Source organism: Schistocerca gregaria, chromosome 3, assembly GCF_023897955.1.
Source record: "Schistocerca gregaria isolate iqSchGreg1 chromosome 3, iqSchGreg1.2, whole genome shotgun sequence".
Classification (NCBI taxonomy): Eukaryota; Metazoa; Arthropoda; class Insecta; order Orthoptera; family Acrididae; genus Schistocerca; species Schistocerca gregaria.
The window spans coordinates 688,788,924-688,810,374 of record NC_064922.1 but is presented as its reverse complement, the minus strand read 5'-3'; the positions used below and the strand labels follow the sequence as shown (position 1 = coordinate 688,810,374).

The following is a 21,451-nucleotide window of genomic DNA, read 5'->3' as shown; positions in this document are numbered from 1 at the left end:
AAAGAAGATCCAACGGAGAGCACCGCGCTTCGTTACAGGATCATTTAGTAATCGCGAAAGCGTTACGGAGATGATAGATAAACTCCAGTGGAAGACTCTGCAAGAGAGACGCTCAGTAGCTCGGTACGGGCTTTTGTTAAAGTTTCGAGAACATACCTTCACCGAAGAGTCAAGCAGTATATTGCTCCCTCCTACGTATATCTCGCGAAGAGACCAGGAGGATAAAATCAGAGAGATCAGAGCCCACACAGAAGCATACCGACAATCCTTCTTTTCACGAACAATACGGGACTGGAATAGAAGGGAGAACCGATAGAGGTACTCAGGGTACCCTCCGCCACACACCGTCAGGTGGTTTGCTTAGTATGGATGTAGATGTAGACGTAGATTTTCGATAATGTTTGCACCAATAGATTGACTGATTCATGAGGAAGATTTGTGCATGTAATTTGTCGTTTATAATAATTATGAGCATGTAATACAGTATTATTATCCCTTACATTATTTAATTGGCATTTGGAGTGAGATCTCTTGGCACCAAGGTGTTCTTAGTTCTCACTTCAGTCATATGCGGGCTGATGCAAACCCGCATGGTGCATGCGTGCCGTGCCCAGCAACGGGTTTCACGACCGACAAGCGATACGGTATGAATATCTAGACGTGTGAGTGGGGCATACCTTCTTCCACCACGCCTCAACTGTGCTGTTTACTTGTGATTTCTATGTGGCGTACTGCATGGGTTCTTGGAAGATGTGCCAGCCCATGCGCGTCAAAACATGTGGTTTCAGTACAACGGCGCACAACTTTATTTTTCACCCGCGGACCGAGACCATGCAACAGCACTTTCTCCAGACTTTAACCCACAAGACTACAACCTGTGAGGTCACATGAAACGCATGATTTACGAGACCCCTGTGGCATCCGCGGAAGACCTGCTGGTGCGGTTTATGACAGAGGTGGATACTGGAGGACCAGGGACTGTGATCGTGTACCAGAGCATAGTGGAGAGATGCCACGTCTGGGTAGATGTTGGTGATCGTCATATCGAACACGGCTTGTAATCGTACCCAGACGACAATCAGCAGGAATCAGAGAGCAATGTGTGATAATCTCACATCTACCGGCAAAACGGTTCATCTGTGGACTATGCTACACTTGAACGTCTTGGTCCCTACTATAAGTCCTCTAAGTCTCTAAAGGAAATTTAATTATACCTTGTATTTATGAAACATTTTCTATACATCTGTGTCGATGCACATACAAATATATATATCAAAAGAAAGTTTCGTTTGATACATGTTTCATTAAAATACATTTTGTTAATTATCAGTGGAGAAAATGTCGCTACAGGTTCACTAATATTTTGTCTGATGCGGTTATTTCAAACTGTCGGTAAAGGGAGGGGTAACGGCAATAAATTAACATATCAACAGTTGTCGGTATTCTGACATTTTTCCATGACAAAATATACCGAAAATTTTGCCTGTAAAGTATCTTTAACATGTTGTGATTCACAACTGATTAAGGCTGTTATTTTAGGCGCATTTATTAAGCCATAACCGGTTTTCGTTCCACATTTAGGCGCATTAATCAAGCCATACCCGGTTTTCTTTCCATACGAGCACTTTCAGATGGAAGATGTAATAAGACGCAACATTGAATTTTTTTTCACCTGAGGACATTCATACTAAACGAAACGGTGTTGCCTGTAACGTTATCTTTCGTGACAGGGACTGCTATAAAAATCATTGTTCCGTTACGGTAGGAAAGACAACAGTTTTGTGCTGCTATAAAAGCAGTAGTATTATTCGACAACTGTGCTAAAACTTTCTATGCAAGAAACAATAATTACCCCAAGACACGCTGTTTATATTTTTTATGATATGCTCACACAGTGTAATAAGTATTTTACAAAAATTTCATATACACTTAGTACACAATGGTATCTTAACAGCTTCACCAAATAAATTTTAATATAAAATATACAATCATTATTTAAATTTTCTGTAAAAAATGGAACTTTTTTCTGAATATACGGTTACTTTTTTGCGAGTTCAGTCATTGACGTCCTGTCTCTTTTTCTTTCAGATTGCCTCGTCTATAGGAGTTCCTTCTGATGAGCTGCGTTTCAGGTAAGTTAAGCCTCTTCAGTACGTATTTTCAATCTTGTTGACAGTAGTGTGAAACACTGTAGCGTCTTACTGTGACATTAACAAAAAATGATTCAAATGGCTCTGAGCACTATGAGACTTAACTTCTGAGATCATCAGTCGCCTAGAACTTAGAACTACTTAAACCTAACTAACCTAAGGACATCACACACATCCATGCCCGAGGCAGGGTTCGATCCTGCGACAGTAGAGGTCGCGCGGTTCCAGACTGTACCGCCTAGAACAGCTCGGCCACTCCGGCCGGCTTCTGACATTAACTATTCCTCTTTTGATCCTGCACTTTGTTCTCATATTAGTTGATACCGTAATTGATGCTGACTGTCAGTAAACATATATTCTTTTGAAGTGTAAATTACCTAACTTTGACAACAGTATAAACAGTGTGGCTAGTATCGAATATCTGGATTCGTGCTACAATTCTTCTCTTCATTAGGATGTAGTCGCGATTCCTTTTGTTGTGTAAACAATAAAGAAGTGAACATTTAACTGGATTCCAATGTGAAATTTTGCGTTAGCTTGGCAACACGAATCTAAATGTGAGCGCAGGAGATCGTACCAGTGGAAACTGATGCTTTCCAGTGTTGCTAACGGTTATCTGTACCTGTGAGAGGAAAACCTGTATCTCGTTCCTGCTTTGGCAATCGGCTGTTACTGAGGCTGCACATATTCCTTCTGTAAAGCGTGTATTTTTTTGTATTTGAAGGTCGGCAGAGGAGGGTAAGAAATCCGTATCTCTGTACTCCGTTTCTGCAACTGACAGACATGCGTTTGAGTTTCAAACACCTCAGCTGGGCCCTTTCGATAGTGCAACTAACACACAACTAAGGTATATCGTAACAGACTTAAGCATATCGTTTTGAGATCCAATGCGATGCACCGTCAAGGTGGTTATCGTTGGCAAAACATTTGATTTCTTGTGGCGCTGGAGCATGTGTCAGCTAAGAAGTCCGTTAGAAGCTCTTCTTTCATTAATTCGTTCATACGATGAAATAGCAGAAACAGTTCATCCGTGGTGGATTTTTCTGAATACAAATCCATTGTGTTGTGTCCTAAAACACAGACACACACATACACACAAACACACACACACACACACACACACACACACACACACACACACACACACACAAACACACGTCTCGTTGTGAACTTGTAACATTCGGTAAGACTTGCTCCCCCAAGACGCATTGCCCCCTTCCAGAGACATTCCAGAACAGTTATTGAGTTTCTACTGTGTCCGACAAATACTATCAGAAAGTGATCCTCAGAAGATCTGGGCAATGCTGTTGGGATCCCAGGTAACCGATTCAGGAATGAGGTGTGGGCTGCATCATCTAATGTTCCACTTTTAGGCCAGGCCGAGCACTAGTTCAAAACGAATGTATTGTATGCAGCTACTGGCCTAAGTATTTTACTGCTTCTCACTCTGTTACAATCTTATACTGCCTTGGAGATATAGTTCTGATTAACATACGGACTATTTAGGACACTGCTGCAAAGAGTTCTTCTTGATGGACAAAATAGTATCAACACATCTTCTCGTGAACTTGTGCAGCACAGTCTCGAGGATTCATATCCCTACTTTAGTGCGTATGACACTGCCCGCTTCTAGTCTCATAACGAGTTAAGTGATTCTAGATAACGCCATGTGTTGCCGTATTAAATGATATTGGCCAAAACCTCTCGCAGTTGTTTCATATGGTGTCCGACGGCCTTCGCAAAGTATGTTTGTTAGATGATTTTTATGCTCTAGCATGACCTTTTGAAACACGTCGCACAAGGAAAACTATACTACCACCTTCAGCCTACACACCAAATAATCACTCCAAATCATTATCCACCTTTAATGGCTCTATTATAATGAACAGTCTGTGCTCACTTGCTCTCACAGTATTGGAAGGGTTTGCTTGGTTGGTTAATGCTGGTTGTAGATGCCGCCGGAATTGTCCGATGATATCTCGTATCTGCTCAATTGGAGTCAATTCTGGTGATAGAGTAGGCCAAGGCAACATGTTGCCACTCTATAGAGCACGTTTGGTTACGACAGCGGTATGTAGGTGAGCATTATCCTGTTGGAAAGCACCCCCTAGAGTGCTGTTCATGAACGGCAGCACAATAGGTGAAATCATCAGATTGACGAACAAATTTGCAGTCGGGATGCTTGAGATAACCACAAGAGTGCTCCTACTGCCACACGGAATCTCAAAGATAAGTAACACTCAGGACCGTTGCAAAACCTGTTTAATGCAAACCTGATACCTGTCCTCACAGTGGAGCCGAGCTACCTGCGCCACTCTTATGCGACTTGCGCGAAATATGAGTACGCAATACTGTATTGTGGGGCTGCATCAGTTATATTATAACACGTGACGTGTCGCAGTTGAGTATGTAAGAGAAATGTAAATGACTGTAATTAACTGGAACATTTGTAATATGCGTTTGTGCTGTCGTTTGTTACCACTGACTAAAAGTGCACGAGATGTTTCAACTGCGTGTGAGGCTGTCGCATACCAACGCTAGTGACCTCTACCGAGGTTAAGAGGCGACTCGAGTAGCTGCGTTTTATTCGATAGAATTCACATTGTATGCCGGTACGAAATTTTTGTTGTATCTACGTAATGGTCAATGGTGAAGAGTAATATGTATTTGGTTACTCACGTCTAAATTCGTGGCAACTGTATGATTGCACTTACGTCTATAGTACGTAAAAAAAATACTCCAAACAGATGTAAAATTTTTGTAGTGCGTATGTAACGTTCAACTTCTGTGTACAGTCATGTGAATACATTGTAATTCTGCCTTTTGTTAACAACATAAAATCTTTTGTAAGTCATGGTTGGAAAATGGATGTGATTGTCCTAAACTTGTAACCACAAAGAAATGACTATTTCGCAACTATGAGGATATTGAGGGAAAATAGAGATTTTAATACCCCAAGTTGCTGGTCCTATTCTCCATCGATATGTTGGAACTTCATGAATAAGTTCTTTTCCTGATTCTACAAAAGGCTTACATCACCAAATGAATGCGGTAAGGTCACAGTGTGAAACGCTCGATTCCCACAGGGGTGCTCGCACCGAAATTTGAGGCCAGCTAAATATTGCTTCACTTGGCAAATACCGTGCAAACCCGCAGAGACGCAAAGTTCCAGGTAGCGCTGCATTAAGCATTTAACACAATGGGCGGCAGCTGAGCTCACGGGCCGCAGCGTCGTCCACAAGAGAATTGGGGATAAACCGAGAGAGAAGAGAGAGAGAGAGAGAGAGAGAGAGAGAGAGAGAGAGAGAGAGAGATTTTTAAACAAGCAATCGATCACTTGCGTAGCAACGCAGCAAAAAATCTCTCATTAAAGATCCATATTATTTAAAGAAGGTATAGTCCTCGCTGTTAATGTTACTCAAAAATAAACAAAAGAAAATACATGAAAGGCAGCTCTGAAGAGGGGTACTCTTGTTACTTTGGGCAGTCATCAGTGAAATATTTTGTTACGGAGAATAAAGGCTATTTAGTCCCTAATTTGCCATTCTTAGTCACAGTTCTCAAGACGTGGAGTCGCTCACATTAACATGACAACCAACACAAAAAAATACTACTGTCACAGATGCGAGGAATCATAGGATGCAGGAGTGTGATGATGTCCGCAGGTCTGCATGCGATTACCCAGGGGATAGTAGACAGAAAGCGACTGAAGAGTAACTCGAGTGTTACGTAATGCTCCTAGAGGGTAGGTTACAGTCGCAGCTGTGCACCAGCGATGTCTGATTGGTCAGCTTCAACGTCAGTGTACCTGCAACATGCCAAAGACGTCGTCTCAGAGTTAATTTGGTCATAAAACTGGCCACTCCGTGTACAGGATCGTGTGGGGTTGGTTTGCGTTTTACATGTATTCGGCTTCCCTGCTGTTGCCTGTTCGTAGGCTGTATGAGTTCAGCTGGCGGTGCCAGTCAGATTTGCTGTGATACATTGGATTGCCGATTTTGTGTTGTCCGTATGATATGTTTAAGCTTGACATAGCTAGTTAGTTGTCCAAAAGAAAAGTGTTTATATTCTTTTGTTATCACGGTAGAGGTGGATGAAATACCATAACGGGTTATATTTGCTGTGGTATGCCACGTCGGTAACGGTGTTCCATACCTGATTATACCCTAACTTGCTTCGAAACTGACTGCAAATAAACTAAAACGATAAACAAAACACAGTGGAAAAGCAGTAAAAGAATAATCTTTGTTCTCCATAACAAAGGAAGGATACGTGTGCAGCAGTTGGCCTCTCTGCCTTCCCTGTTGGTCAAAGCCGTTTCGGAAAAGTAACATCTCGCGCGTCACAGTCTGAATTTACTCGTGTACGACTAATGTTGTATATTGTCACTCTAAATGACATTATAGCTCATGTTTTAGCCTCGGGTTGTTTTTTGAATTCCGTGGTTTTTTTTCGGTAGTAATTTTTATTGTGGTAGCTTGTCAGTACTGTGCATTCCAGCAGAATTTATCTGAGTTCTTCCATTTTCATTGTTCATGTTTTGATATCGTCAAACGATATTCAGCGAAACAAAGCCCAGTACACTGTAATTTTCCAAGTTTTCTGCTTTCCTAAAGGAAAAAACTGGAACACACAACATGTGTCGTCTACTCAAATTTCCAGTAGCTACGTTCAGTTTTGCTACACTCACTGCACGATTTGTTACGACTTTTACCCACAGATTCACGTTCCTGACTGAAATATGACATATTGTGCACAATGATTTCTAATGGTCATCCAGCATTCACTAGGTGAGACGTATCTGGACTTCGCACTTCACGCGCCCATGCTTCAAACATTCACATTTTTCTGTGATAACTATGTGCGTACCTCATTATGCTATTAACGTACGTTAAAGTTGAGCTACAAGTGTAGCAGCAGCGCTACAACAAAATGACAAGGGCATTGACATAATACGTGAGTCACTTGTGACTTTTTTCGGTAGAGGAGTTACACTTTCAGGTATGCAACCGATTTTTATGCACACCATTTCAAAAGTCGATCACTACACCTTCGTTATGACTCGCGGCACGTGGTGAGAAGGGTTAGGTTAACTGTTAAAGTACTGTGAGTCAAAATGGAACGCCCTCTAACTACTGTCCACAAAGGGCCTACTCGTCGTAACTGTCGTGTTCACGGTAAAGTGCAAAATTAGGAATTACTGATTAGTATCTCAGACAGTCACTGGTAATTCATTACATTGGAAGCTTTCATTCCCAGATAACCTGGTTTCTGTGTTCCAGTTGCCTTCATTACGAATGGAAATAATTGGACAAAATCTGTGATCTTAGGAGATATTATCAGTATCCGTCAGTTACAAGGCTAGCACACTTTCAAAGTGACATGTACTATGCACAGAACTCCTTTATGAATTAGAGTACTTTTGCGAGAACATTTTACTTTTACAAACGTTGGGTCTGGAATAAAACATGCTACAAATCTGCTACTGAGAGGCATGCTTCGTTCAAAGAGTTAATCTGACCCTTTTCTGAGCTGCGTTAAAATAAAATCCTGCTTCCTTTTTGTATGCTGATGCTTTCAGTTATTTACTTATTTGTCGTATGGCAAACTCAGATCTAAAAGTTCCAAATTGTTTACAGCTGAAACAGAAATTATAAATCACAATTTGTATTTGTTCTGTAAATATAGCTACAAATTTTAAAAATTCAACAAACAAAATACAAGTACCATCTCTGCAAAAGATACATAGCTTTGACACAGCATTCCACATTTATGAATCTGTTGTTGTTGGCCGGCCGCGGTGGCCGTGCGGTTCTGGTGCTGCAGTCCGGAACCGCGGGGCTGCTACGGTCGTAGGTTCGAATCCTGCCCCGGGCATGGGTGTGTGTGATGTCCTTAGGTTAGTTAGGTTTAAGTAGTTCTAAGTTCTAGGGGACTTATGACCTAAGATGATGAGTCCCATAGTCCTCAGAGCCATTTGTTGTTGTTGTTGTTGTTGTTGTGGTCTTCAGTCCTGAGACTGGTTTGATGCAGCTCTCCATGCTACTCTATCCTGTGCAAGCTTCTTCATTCCCAGTACCTACTGCAACCTACATCCTCCTGAATCTGTTTGGTGTATTCATCTCTTGGTCTGCCTCTATGATTTTTACCCTCCACGCTGCCCTCCAATACTAAATTGGTGATCCCTTGATGCCTCAGAACATGTCCTACCAACCGATCCCTTCTTCTAGTCAAGTTGTGCCACAAACTGCTCTTCTCCCCAATCCTGTTCAACACCTCCTCATTAGTTATGTGATCTACCCATCTAATCTTCAGCATTCTTCTGTAGCACCACATTTCGAAAGCTTCTATTCTCTTCTTGTCTAAACTATTTATCGTGCATGTTTCACTTCCATAGATGGCTACACTCCATACAAATACTTTCAGAAATGACTTCCTAGCACTTAAATCTACACTCGATGTTAACAAATTTCTCTTCTTCAGAAACGCTTTCCTTGCCATTGCCAGACTACATTTTATATCCTCTCTACTTCGACCATCATCAGTTATTTTGCTCCCCAAATAGCAAAACTCCTTTACTACTTTAAGTGTCTCATTTTCTAATCTAATACCCTCTGCAACACCCGACTTAATTCGATTACATTCCATTATCCTCATTTTGCTTTTGTTGATGTTCATCTTATACCCTCCTTTGAAGACACTATCCATTCCATTCAACTGCTCTTCCAAATCCTTTGCTGTCTCTGAGAGAATTACAATGTCATCGGCGAACCTCAAAGTTTTTATTTCTTCTCCATGGATATTAATACCTAATCCAAATTTATCTTTTGTTTACTTCACTGCTTGCTCAATATACAGATTGAATAACATCGGGGAGAGGCTACAACCCTGACTCACCCCCTTCCCAACCACTGCTTCCCTTTCATGCCCCTCAACTCTTATAACTGCCATTTGGTTTCTATACAAGTTGTAACTAGCCTTTCGATCCCTATTTTTTACCCCTGTCACCTTTAGAATTTGAAAGAGAGTATTCCAGTAAACATTGTCAAAAGCTTTCTCTAAGGCTACAAATGCTAGAAATGTAGGTTTGCCTTTCCTTAATCTAGCTTCTAAGATAAGTCGTAGGGTCAGTATTGCGTCACGTGTTCCAATATTTCTACGGAATCCAAACTGATCTTCCTCTAGGTCGGCTTCTACTAGTTTTCCATTCGTCTGTAAAGAACTCGCGTTAGTATTTTGCCGCCGTGACTTATTAAACTGATAGCTCGTTTATGAATCTATCAACATTAGATATCCGACTGCCAGCTTCAGTTGTAGATTCCAGGGTTGGCAGGTTAGCGTCTCTTGGCGGACAGTTAACAGTGTGGTCCTACGTCTGCTGCGCTGCTCAGCACACACATTGATGGCTATCAACGAGGCCTCTTCTGTGTAGGGTAGCACTATTTCTGGTGTGGTCTGCTTAAGCGGCACCAAACATGGCAGTAACAGATAAATGCACGTTACAACATAAGAAGAATGTAAAACATTGTTTGCTTATAATTACAAGGCACGTAAATGTGTAAAATATGATAAACAGTCTAGCCATCTTGACTCGAAATATACACAGTCCAGTCACATTAGTGTGACCATCTGTCAAAAGACTGAACAACCATCTTTTGCAGCCGGACGTGCACGAAGAGTGTCATTGAGATACCGACAAGCATACGAAGCCATACGTCTCCAGTGCAGTGACCAGCTAATTTAGGTTTTTCGCTTGAGGATCCATGGTGCAAATAGTCCAATTGATATGGATGCACATATTCTTAACTGGCTTTAAATCCGGGCAGTTTGGTGGCCAGGGGAGTACGGTAAACTCATGCTAGCGCTCTTCGAACCACGGACGTACACTGCGAACTGTGTCACGCGTTTCATTGTCCTGCTGAGAGATGCTATCATGCCAAGGAGAAAAAGAACTGCAACCAGGAGTTAACATGGTCCGCTAATATAGATGCCTATTTGTGTCGATCCGTTAGGCCTCCTAGAATGACAAGATCGCCCAGGGAAAGCGGCGAAAACATTCCCCACACCATAACGGTCCCTCCTCCGGCTTTCCCATGACATTAGCAGAGCCGTACCCCCCAACGGAGCATAAAACGTGTTTTTTTATGAAAAGGCCATCTGTCGCCACGTCTGTCTGGACGTCTAGTAGCCGTAATGGCGTGCAGATTTCTTTCTTCGATCACCGATGAACACCTGTCAGCACGAGTGCATGAATGAGGCGCCTGTTGCCGAGGCCCATACGCACCATGTTCTCTGAACGGTTATTGAGGAGACACTGTTGGTAGCCCCCTTGGTTTACCTGGAAGGGCAGTCACTCAAGAGTGCCAAGTCTTTCTCTCGTACGCATATCCTCAGCCGCCGTTCAGCTCCGTCATCTATAGCCCGTGGAGCATAACAGGTGTGTTGGTGCCGGTGTTCAATAGCGCCATATTGCCATGCACAATATACTTTAACCATGACGCCAAGAGAACAGTTTGCAAGCATAACAGTTTCGAATTGCTTGACCCGAAAGCCAGTGGTCATGCCCTTTTGAACCTAATATAAATCATTTCAGCATTACGACAACGACTACACTGTTTCCCGCATGCCGCTGTCACGCTTTATATACCCTCCACTGTTACTGCTGCCACCTTTCGTCTGTGAGTGGTTATTGACGTCGAAGTAGGCGGTGGTCACATTAATGTGACTGGACCTTGAATATACCCTATTGACGGGAGAAAACTTGATATCTGAAACGATTAAGTCCATCTCAGAGATTTCTGTTTCGGCAACCTACTGCCTGAATGAAAAATTAAAAATTACGGCATGTGTCTTTTATCAGAATTTCGATTAGCCAAGTTCAATGTTATGCTCAGTGTCAGTGGAAACGAAAGTAGAAGTGAAAGTGGAAGCAGATCGTCACTGCTACGAAAGACCTGGAATGTACAAATGACAGTCCCGTACTAAACACTGCTTGAGCACTGACTATTTAGTTAGTAGGTTACACGTATAATAATTGCCAAAGATATGAAATGCAGTAGAGCGGACTTCTTTATTTTAGTCAGTGTTTTTCTAGCACGCAAAAAATAAAATTCCTGGCTTGAGTTCCAGCCCAAAATTGAAATTATACGGTCCCGACTTCATACTCTTGAAATGCCTCGAGGCTGTAGTTACACTACTGGCCATTAAAATTGCTTCACCACGAAGATGACGTGCTACGGACGCGAAATTTAACCGACAAGAAGAAGATGCTGTGATATGCAAATGATTAGCTTTCCAGAGAATTCACACAAGGTTGGCGCCGGTGGCGACACCTATTACGTGCCGACATGAGGAAAGTTTCCAACCGATTTCTCATACACAAACAGCAGTTGACCGGCGTTGCCTGGTGAAACGTTGTTGTGATGCCTCGTGTAAGGAGGAGAAATGCGTACCATCACGTTTCCGACTTTGATAAAGGTCGGATTGTACACTATCGCGATTGTGGTTTATCGTATCGCGACATTGCTGCTAGCTTTGGTCGAGATCCAATGACTATTAGCAGAATATAGGATCGGTGGGTTCAGGAGGGTAAAACGGAACGCCGTGCTGGATCCCAGCGGCGTCGTATCACTAGCAATCGAGATGACAGGCATCTTATCCACATGGCTCTAACGGATCGAGCAGCCACGTCTCGATCCCTGAGTCAACAGATGGGGACGTATGCAAGACAAAAACCATCTGCACCAACACTTCGACGACGTTTGCAGCAGCATGGACTATCAGTTCGGATACCATGGCTGCGGTTACCCTTGACGTTGCATCACAGACAGGGGCGCCTGTGATGGTGTACTCAACGACGAACCTGGGTGCACAAATGGCAAAACGTCATTTTTTCGGGTGACTCCAGGTTCTGTTTACAGCATCATGATGGTCGCATCCGTGTTTGGCGACATCCCGATGAACGCACATTGGAACCGTGTATTCGTCATCGCCATACTGGCGTATCACCCGGCGTGATGGTATGGGGTGCCATTGGTTACACGTCTCTGTCACCTCTTGTTCGCATTGACGGCACTTGGAACAGTGGACGTTACATTTCAGATGTGTTACCATACGTGGCTCTATCCGTCATTTGATTCCTGCGAAACCCTACATTTAAGCAGGATAATGCACGACCGCATGTTGCGAGTCTTGTACGGGCCTTTCTAGATACAGAAAATGTTCGACTGCTGCCCTGGCCACCACATTCTCCGGATCTCTCACCAATTGAAAACGTCTGGTCAATGGTGGCCGAGCAACTGGGTTGTCACAATATGCCAGTCACTGCTCTTGATGAACTGTGGTATCGTGTTGAAGCTGCATGGGCAGCTGTACCTGTACACGCCATCCGAGCACTGTTTGACTCAAAGCTCAGGCGTATCAAGGCTGTTATTACGTCCAGAGGTGGTTGTTCTGGGTACTGATTTCTCAGGATCTATGCACCCAGATTGCGTGAAAATGTAATCACATGTCAGTTCCAGTATAATATATTTGTCCAATGGATACCCGTTTATCATATGCATTTCTTCTTGGTGTAGCAATTTTAATGGCCAGTAGTGTATATCCCGCATGTATTACTTAGCACTGTATTTTTAAAATTGTTCAGGAGTACTTGACGTTTACACGTGTCGAAAGAAACTGTTTCCAACAAAAATATGTAGTAAATGTCGAGAAACTGTATTCATGTTTCATAATTTTTTTTTTTCATTTTGCAGAAGAGCAAAAGATAAGTTTTACAACCCCCAAAATGACACTGTAATAAAGCAGCTTTCGGCTGTTTTGCCGATGGGAAGTCTTACATGCAAACACGAAGGTGAAGTTACAAAGTAGGGTGGTTTGTCGCCTCTGAGTAGTATTAATCTGTTCACAGAGTTAACGTCGATCACAGTTTTAACGTGAATTAGTACACTCCACAGCACAGTTTTTATAGAGCGACTGAGTGATTGCGATATTACGATACGTTAGCAACGTGTTATTCATAGTTCTATCGTCTGAAGACATCCATTTCATATTTCACCTAACATGATATTGTGAGTGCTTTTATGAACCTGAAGATACACAAACGACTGAAACCGGTTTTATAAGTAAATTATTTTTCTAGCAGCTCAAGGCGATAATATAACATTTTTCAAATTTGTCCTACAGCTTCCGTGGCGTGGCAACATTAGCACCCATTTTAAAATAGCACTTCAAAATTAAAGCTAATCAATATATGCTATTAAATCGTTTTCGCTAGCACCCAGAATCATATTTCTAATGATGAATCACCACCCGAGAGAGAGAGAAATGGTAATATACTACCATATAACCTGACAATTTAACTGAACACCTGGGAACGTTAATGAAATACAATTAGCTTCATAAAGCCATGTCATAATTCCAAGATGAGCTCCTATATCGCTGTCCGAACAGAGCCTAGTTGTTTTGTATCCTTCGTCGCGCTCCCTCACTACTGCAGGCTTTGGAAGAACACCATCGCGGTGTAGGGGTGGTTCTATATGGCTGCCGTTTCATTACCCTCGGAAGACCCTCTGCGGAATGAATTCCGATTAAAGGGGAGCGCATGCAGTTCCACAAAAAAATAAAAACTTTGGACAACTGCTTCGCTAGAAGTACCACAACGCCCCCAAATACAATCGACCGTTTTGTCCGATAGCAGTTCCCTAACTGGAAAACTGGAAATCAATACTGCATTTAAATTCTGTCCAGATGTTCGTCGGCTTTTATGCAGATCCTGTACCACAATCTCTTTCCCTCTCTCCCTTCGTCTCCCTCTCTCTCCCTCCCTCTCTCTCTCCCTCCCTCCCTCCTCCCCCCACACACACATACATAATTCTCAGTGAATACGCCTGGTTTTGCTATCTCTCTGTATGCCTGCAGGTACACAATCACAGGCATCAGTTTAATGGGCCGTTATTTTATACACTGGCGAAAAAAATTAAAGTGCCGTCGATTTCATCTGATGACGTCATGTGCCTCCTGGGGGATAGTAGGTTTACAGGTAGCGTAGTGACATAGCTATCAGAGTGCCATCTGTCTCTGCTCCAATAGGGAATGGTCACAGCCAGAAGTGTCAGCGTGGTGAAAACGTGTGAAGCAAGCAGGCAACCTCACCCCGGAGAAGCAGAGTAGCGGGATGGTCCTTTCAGAGAATTGCCATATGCATTGGACATGCTGCTTTATCTGTGCAATGATGCTTATATCAGTGGTCACGTGAACATTGTCACACCCGTAGACGAGGTTCTGGACGCCCACGCAACGTATACGCTCCCTAAAATCGTCGTATTTTATAGGCAACAATGGCATATCGTACAGCTACCACAGCACAGATAAGAAGGCTTGTGAGCTCAGACCTGTCAAAATGAACTATCGTGAACCGGTTATTAACAGTTGGGACTACAGGCACACACACCTCTAGCCTGTCTTCGACTCACGCCACAGCATCGACTGGTGCCGTCAGAGGATCACTGGGAAGATGGAATGACGCACCGTAGTTTTCAGTGATGAAAGCAGATTCCGCCTACACACAAGTGATGGTCGTTTGCAGGAAACAACGTAGATCTAGTGAGCACTTTCTCATAGAGTTCATTTCTCCAAAACAAGAAATGGCTCTAAAGGCTCTGAGCACTATGGGACTTAACATCTGAGGTCATCAGTCTCATAGAACTTATAACTATTTAAATATAAATAACTTAAGGACATCAATCACATCAATGTCAGAGGCAGGATTCGAACCTGCGACGGTATCCGTCGCGCGGTTCCAGACTGAAGCGCCTAGAACCGGTCGGACACACCGGTTGGCTTCCCCAAAACACACTGAGCCCGCTCCAGGCCTTATGGTCAGGGGTGATATAAGCCTATCGTGTTTCTAGAGGAGAGGCTAGCCAGGGCTCAGTACGTGCACAATGTTGTTAGACCCGTTCTTTTGCCGCTATTGCAATAGGAAGGTGATGTGGTGTCCCAACAGGATAACGTTCACCCACACACTTCCAGCGAAGCTAAGCGTGCTCTGCAAGACGTGCAGCATCTTCCATGGCCAGCACCATTCCCGTACTTGGCTCCAATCGACACTGTGGGGTGTGGTGGGACGAGAAGTGACTCGTCAACGAACAACTCTTACAGAGCGAGCAGGAGTGTCATAACGTATCCCAGGATAATATGCGCCATCTGTACGATAAACTATATACGAGACCCAGGGCCTACATTGTCGCATTGGAGGCTACAGCACAAAATAGTATGGGTGTTTCGGCGTGCCTCGATACCTGGTACCTCAGAACCGCATGTGCTAGTGATCTGTAAATGTAATCATTCCATGTACCCCACATGCACTGTTGCAACGATAAATCTCGAGTGTATTGGAAACCTGGGCTCTCATTAAAGAGAATGCCAGTGCAACCATGCAAATTAAGATTTGGTGTGAGTTCCCTAAGTTCCTAAACGCCGGGATGGTTCCCTTGAAAGAGCACGCCCAATTTCATTCTCATCCTTTTCCAGTCCAAGCTTGTGCTCCGTCTCTAACTACCTTGTAGTCGATGAGACCTTACAACCTTCTTCCTTCATTCCCTTCTTTTCTCTGCGCAATTACTGCAACCGACATCGACTCCAACCTTCTTACCGTTGTCGAACCTTAGTCGTTCTCTTCTTCCCTATCTCACTTCCTCCTCAGTTAAGGTATTTTTCAATTCATTCATCTCTTAAAACTGCAGTCTGGTTTCTCAAGTTGCAGATAACCTTTCCTTCCCTCTGTTTCATCCCTGCTAGCTTCAGAATTTCAAGGAGTACGAGCTGCGTTCAATAAGAAAAACAATACATCTTCTCTTGTGAAAGCAGACTGGTTTTGTTCGTGATTGCAATACACCACATTATTTCCTACTCTTTTAGCTGCAAAACTGTATTTTTCGACATATCTCCGATCAATGAGACGGCCTTACGCCACCTTAGTGGGAGGACCTAAACCCCGCATGGTACCACTCTACTGGTCGCCGTCGGAACCAACGTCTTACTGCATCAATAACCTCCCCTCATCAACAACCTGCACGGCGCAGCCTCCATTGGGCCAAAGTGATGTGCCCTAACTCAAATAAGGGATGACTAAATGTAAGTGTTCACGTGTCGTGGGCTACATTGCTTTTTCAACCCCACCCCTGTCCCACTATAGGCAGGTTGTTCTTATCCTCACAGCGATGATTTCCAGACAGCAAGTGATATATGTGCCAAGTTTGGTTGAATCGATCCAGTGGTTTAAGAGGAAATACGAAACATATATACATACATGCATACATAGGTACTAAGTATGTACATCTGTTTTAATAATATGTATAGATGTATGGATTCATGACGGCATCAACAAATAATTTACCTAGGTAAATTCCATAAGCCTTTCTCATTGTTTTGGTGAGAGGTATGCCAGGCGGAGGAGGAGGAGAAGGAGAAGGAATTGACGGTCACTTTGTATGACGGAACTATTCCGATAAGAAAGCAGCTGAGAAATCAGTGTCGGGATGCTAACATTTCAATCAGAACCACTACAACGTTACTCCCTCAAATATACGCATGGTGGATTTCTTTGTAGGAATCGTCTTCCGCTCTTGCCATGAGGAGTGACCCGGACCCCAGTAGGAAGTGCGGTAGCGTAGCGCCGCAGACGCGCCAGCTGTGAACCGGCGCGCTGCCCAGAGCCGGATGCTGGCTGGGCCCGTGGCTGGTCACTGCGGCCTCGCCTCACTTTCACCGCGCCTCTGTCACGGCGCGCTCTGGACACCACTCCGCGATGTCCTGCTTGTGGAATGATTACACAAAAAGAATAGTGATGTGCCCTGATTAAAATAGGCGATGACTAAATATGGGTGTTCACGTGTCATGGGCTACATTGCTTTTTCACCCCCACCCGTATCCCACCATAGGCAGCTAGATACCTTAGGGGTTGCGAAGGAACTCAAATCGCTTGATACTGGCAAGTCTTCAGGTCCAGATTGTATACCGATTAGGTTCGTCTCAGATTACGCTGATACAATAGTTCCCTACTTAGCAACCATATACAACCGCTCGCTCACCGATAGATCTGTACCTACAGATTGGAAAATTGCGCAGGTCGCACCAGTGTTTAAGAAGGGTAGTAGGAGTAATCCATCGAACTACAGACCTATATCATTGACGTCGGTTTGTAGTAGGGGTTTGGAGCATATACTGTATTCAAACATTATGAATCACCTCGAAGGGATCTATTGGTACGTAATCAGCATGGTTTCAGAAAACATCGTTCTTGTGCAACGCAGCTAGCTCTTTATTCGCACGAAGTAATCGACAGGAAATCTCAAATTGATTCTGTATTTCTCGATCTCCGGAAAGATTTTGACACCGTTCCTCACAAGCGACTTCTAATCAAGCTGCGGGCCTGTGGGGTATCGTCTCAGTTGTGCGACTGGATTCGTGATTTTCTGTCAGGAAGGTCGCATTTCGTAGTAATAGATGGCAAATCATCGAGTAAAACTGAAGTGATATCAGATATTCCCCAGGGAAACGACCTGGGACCTCTGCTGTTCCTGATCTATACAAATTACTTGGGTGACAATCTGACTAGTTCTCTTAGGTTGTTCGCAGATGATGCTGTAATTTACCGTCTAGTAAGGTCATCCGAAGACGAGTATCAGTTGCAAAGCGATTTAGAAAAGATTGCTGTATGGTGTGGCAGGTGGCAGTTGACGCTAAATAACGAAAAGTGTGAGGTGATCCACATGAGTTCCAAAAGAAATCCGTTGGAATTCGATTACTCGATAAATAGTACAATTCTTAAGGCTGTTAAAATTACGAACAACTTCAGTTGGAAAGACCACATAGATAGTATTGTGGGGAAGGGGAGCCAAAGGTTGCGTTTCATTGGCAGGGCACTTAGAAGATGCAACAAGTCCACTAAAGAGACAGCTTACACTACACTCGTTCTCTTAGACTATTGCTGCGCGGTGTAGGATCCTTACGAGGTGGGATTGACGGAGGACATCGAAAGGGTGGAAAAACGGTAGCTCGTTTTGTATTATCACGTAATAGGGGAGAGAGTGTGGCACATATGATGCGCGAGTTGGAATGGAAGCCATTAAAGCAATGACGATTTTCGTCGTAGCGACATCTATTTACGAAATTTCAGTCCTGTTCGTTTTTCCCGCGCGCTGTTCGGAAGTGGAATGGTAGAGAGATAATATGATTGTGGTTCGATGAACCCTCTGTCAAACACTTAAATGTGAATTGCAAAGTAATCATGTAGATGTAGATAGTAGATAGTAGGAAAAGCAGAAGTCAGACTAAGATTCATCTTGAGGAAATGGAACTCATTGACGAAGAAAGTGGATTATAGGGCGTTTTTTGACCGATTCTAGAGTATTGTTCATCAGTATGGAACCCTTACTAGTTAGGACTGAAAGAAGAGAGAGAGAAAGAGAGAGAGAGAGACAGAAGAAGAAGAAGAAGATCCAACGAAGAGAGGTGTGTTTCGTCACGACATCGTTTAATCGGTGCGAGAGTGTTACGGATACTCTCATCTAAGTACAGTGGAAGACGTTACAAGAGAGGCGTTATCCATCCTGGAGAGGTTTACTGCAGTAGAACTTCGCTAATCGGTTCTGTAGGGGACCGGGAGCATGGTCCGAACACAAGAAGGTGGTATTATCAGAGGAACACTTTCATCCAGCCATAAAATCACAATACAGAGGCCACCAGAAAAATGTATACACACTTTAAGGAACGAAAAGTATTACTTCTGTGTTTATTTTAGATTTAATAATTGAGCTCACAGGTTGTACAACCGTCAGTTTAGAACATGGTTACTTTAAATGTTCAGTTCACCATTGGTGGCAATACACACAACAGATCGACGAGCGGTCGCCGCAACTACGTCAGTCAATGTTACAGTGGAGATCGCTCCACATGTCGCTGTAATCTGGCGAAGTTCCTTACATCAGCCGGCCGGGCTTGCCGAGCGGTTCTAGGCACTACAGTCTGGAACCGCGCGACCGCTACGGTCGCAGGTTCGAATCCTGCCTCGGGCATGGATGTGTGTGATATCCTTAGGTTAGTTAGGTTTAAGTAGTTCTAAGTTCTAGGGGACTGATGACCTTAGAAGTTAAATCCCATGGTGCTTAGAATCATTTGAATCATTTTTTTTTCCTTACATCGATAGTTATCTTTCGTAGTTCCTCACAAGTAAACCTACATAGGTGTTAGAACTGGCGACCGTGGAGGGAACTCAATGGCCCCTCTTCGTCCAGTACAATGCCCCAGAAAACTGCCATCCAGCTAAGCTCGTACAGCTAGCTGGTAGCAAGGTGGCGCCCGGTCCCGTTGATACAAGACCTCTTCGTCAGCTCCATAAAGCGCACGTATACCTGGCAAAATTGATGTACGTTACATTTCCAGGTACATTTCTCCAGTGACAGTTGCATCAAAGAAAAAGGGTCCTTACTAAGCCCCTACATTATAGTCCACACCCACATGAACCCCTGGCAGACTGACCACTTTATCCACATAAACATGCGGTTTTCCGGTGCCCAGTACACACTGTTATGCCGATTCACGGTTCCATTAAGTTTAAATTGTGCCTCGTCACTCCACACTACCTTCGTCACAAATTGTTCGTCAAGTCACTTTGCTGATACCATTCGCCAAATTGCATTTGCCGATCAGGATCGTCGTTGTTAATCGCGTGCAGTAATCGTGGAATGTAAACTTTCCACTTTGCAGCTTTCAGAATTCTTCGCACACTTGTACTGCTAATCCCCACTTCGAGTGCACATTGCGTAACAGACTTCTGTGGAGAACTAAGAAACACGAGAGCCGACGAAGCAGGACATATAGCTGTATGCTGTCTTCCTGATCTTCCTTGATGAATATCACAAATCGTCCCATGCGGTTCAGGCTTGTCAATGGTTCATTTAATTGTTGGGCGGGTTGGCGGTTCTGTTCCACTGACGTAGGACTTCAGCGGCATTATCAAACTTGAAAAACCACTTCACAATACATTTTCGTTGTTCGAATGTCAAGAGTGCTCCAGCCATCTAGTTTTATCAGTACCGAGATGAAAGTACTAATGTCTGATGAGCCAAATACCGTACCGTACCGTACCGTAAAAATGCACACTCGTAACACAAATCAAACGACAGTATCGATATCGTGATAGAGCCTGACAAAGAGTGTATACATTTTTGTGGTGAACTCAGTACAGTACCATACATTTCAATTCAATGCAATTCAATTCAATTCAATTCAATTGTTCCTTGTTACAATAGTAGTAAAACGAAAAGAAAACTTAGACACAAAAAAATCTTACAAGAAAGTGTGATGTACGGAAGTGCATGCACTGAAAAATACGTCTGTATCGTGCGGTAAGACATTAATTAATAATGTCGTGTGGCGAGGGCCTCCCGTCGGGTAGACCGTTCGCCTGGTGCAAGTCTTTCCATTTGACTCCACTTCGGCGACTTGCGCGTCGATGGGGATGAAATTGTGATGATTAGAACAACACTACACCCAGTCCCTGAGCGGAGAAAATCTCCGACCCAGGCGGGAATCGAACCCGAGCCCTTAGGATTGACAGTCTATAGCGCGCTGACCACTTTTTTTTAAAAATCTCATTTGCTTCGTTTTCGTTCGTTGAATCTGCTCGGGGCGGACGGCGTAAGATATCCGTTTAAGTTCGTTGTTGATCGATTAGCTCAGTTTTTTTTATTACAGAGGGCAGCTAACACTACTCAGCTACCGGGGGCGGACGGTAAGATATTGTTAATGTGAGTGACAGTTTAACAACTGTGAATACCTGCACTGACACACAACTCATTTGCACTTGGCTATTTGAAACATGAGAAATTACACGGTAAAAATGCCCTATTCTTAAGCAGAGCGGAAAAGTCTATAATGACGTTTTGCATAACAGACGACAACATTGATTTTACAGCGACGTTGTGCTATTGCCTAATCCACAAAATGTGTGTTGGGGCAGACGCAGAGCTTTGTTCGATGTACTGTAGGGTAACATCAAACGCATTTTAACACCTGTATCTGACACTCTAGCGGCAGGTTCATTGTCGCCGGTGTCGTCATCTTCCTCGTTCTTATCGGTTTTTCAAGTCGCAGCATCAGTAGAATGGCCGTCAGTTAATTCAGCGTCCGTTGTGGAGTCATTGCAGGCTATACTGCTCCACTCACTGACGGCACTCTGCTCAATGTCAGCGTATATAGACAGCGTCACATGTTTAAGTTTAGCTCATGCCATAACT

General features: G+C 43.6%; 1 protein-coding gene across 3 annotated transcripts in view; it reads left to right on the top strand.

Annotated features, from left to right (window-relative positions):
• LOC126356200 (uncharacterized) overlaps positions 1–21,451 on the top strand; it is an 878,454-nt gene that overhangs the window by 337,384 nt on the left and 519,619 nt on the right. For all 3 annotated transcript variants that reach the window (XM_050007000.1, XM_050007001.1, XM_050007002.1), the window contains one exon: positions 2,089–2,132. The gene's annotated coding sequence lies outside the window, so the exon portion shown is untranslated. The remainder of the gene's footprint in view (positions 1–2,088; positions 2,133–21,451) is intronic.